Source organism: Sorex araneus, chromosome 1 (genome assembly GCF_027595985.1).
Source record: "Sorex araneus isolate mSorAra2 chromosome 1, mSorAra2.pri, whole genome shotgun sequence".
Classification (NCBI taxonomy): domain Eukaryota; kingdom Metazoa; phylum Chordata; class Mammalia; order Eulipotyphla; family Soricidae; genus Sorex; species Sorex araneus.
The window spans coordinates 411,520,231-411,521,982 of record NC_073302.1 but is presented as its reverse complement, the minus strand read 5'-3'; the positions used below and the strand labels follow the sequence as shown (position 1 = coordinate 411,521,982).

Here is a 1,752-nt window from a genome sequence, read left to right as displayed (position 1 = left end):
TCTTATCAAGTGTTATCTATAAAGGATTTAATACTTGATACAAGGGGAGGATATGAACTATATGATTCATTATCACAAAAAATGGCTTTGTATATGGGAAAATTCACCTTTGTATTTGAAATGTCAAATTTGGCATCTTTATTATTCTAGGTTTATGCCATACTCTTACATGATAGGGAATTAAATAGCTTTCCTGGGGGTTGAGACATACCCTTTCAAAGTAGCTAAAACATGCTTTTTGACTGTGTTCCTGCTCTGTGTGCCTTTTCCATTAATATCATAGTATTAAGATGATCCATAATGCACATCAACTCTTTTTTTCTTTTGATTATTTCAAGATGATTCAGCCACCCTGTCCTGTAAATAATATGGCTTTGACATTTACAGATTACGCCTGTCAACCAAAAAGTGTTTAAAGTGAAAATTACCCAGTCCGGGCAGACATTCATGTGACCTAAGGTTTGGGGATTTTTCCTTTGGATTTATAACCTTGACAGTTAATTTTGCAGGCCTCTTTTAAAGTCTGTCATTTAGCACAAATTGACATTTAAGCAGCTTTTTAAACCTCCAGTATATAAATGTTAAAACAGCCCAGTTTTTTTCCTATTAATATCACCTATTATTTATTGTCATAGTCAGAGAAGTGAATCATCACTTTTCCCCGTTCAACATTTTCTTAGAAATTGGAGGCTGTGGAAAAGATAGATCATCTCAGTCAATTTCATTTTATTCTTAATAAAGAAAAAAAATTTACTTAAATGAACATTTAAATCTTTTGTGCAAGAAATGGCACCACAAAACAATGTCAAGCAACAACTGCTATGATGCATTTAACCACAAAAGATTATTCCAGGAAATGCATCAATCTACAAAATTGTATAAATGTGAGAATTAAATTTTAGTGATATGTATATGGTATACATAATTCATATCTTCTTGTGTTAAATATAAAAATAGAATTTATTTATATTTGCATGTATCAGAAAATATTTATATTCTATACAGAAAAATGCAAATTATTGGAGGGAAAAACTAATCCACAGGAAAATGGGAAGAAGTTGATGAAGCAATATATATAAAAACAAGGGGATAGGCATTCTTTCTCCTGCAGACTCCCCCACATCTCATCCTGAGATATTTACTTTCAACTATTTTCCTTTTAGAGAAACTCATATTCTCTCTTGAACACATATCTCTTTCATTCTCTCCCCCTAAATGAAACTGTATGTGCTCGCTTTAGCAGCACATATACTAAAATTGGAACGATACAGAGAAGATTAGCATGGCCCCTGCTCAAGAATGACATGCAAATTCATGAAGCATTCCACATTTTTACCCCAATGAAAAATCCACAGTTAAAGAAATCATTGCTGAAAAGTTCCCAGAGTTAGAGAATGCGGGCATCCAGATCCAAGGAGCCAGAAGGGTGCCAGCTAAAACAAACCCTAATAAAGCACTCCAAAGCATATCATAGTCAGAATGATGAATACCATGGATAGAGACACAATAGTGCAAGCAGCAAAGTCAAAGAAGGAAATCACATACAAAGGAGCACCCCTTAGATTTACAGCAGACCTATCAGAGGAAACCCTCCAAGCCCGAAGACAATGGTGGATATATTGAAAAAACTCAATGAAATGAACGCCTCACCAAGAATACTTTATCCAGCTAAACTCTCACTCAAACTAGATGGAACGATACACCATTTTATAGATAAACAACATCTCAGGAACTTCATAGACTCAAAAACCA

At 34.1% G+C, this 1,752-nt stretch overlaps 1 non-coding gene across 1 annotated transcript; it reads left to right on the top strand.

Annotated features, from left to right (window-relative positions):
- The first annotated feature begins 1,227 nt into the window (after nucleotides 1-1,227).
- On the top strand, nucleotides 1,228-1,334 carry LOC129401270 (U6 spliceosomal RNA). Its single transcript, XR_008628201.1, has one exon. It is a non-coding gene; the product is annotated as a U6 spliceosomal RNA (small nuclear RNA).
- The last annotated feature ends 418 nt before the right edge of the window (nucleotides 1,335-1,752 follow it).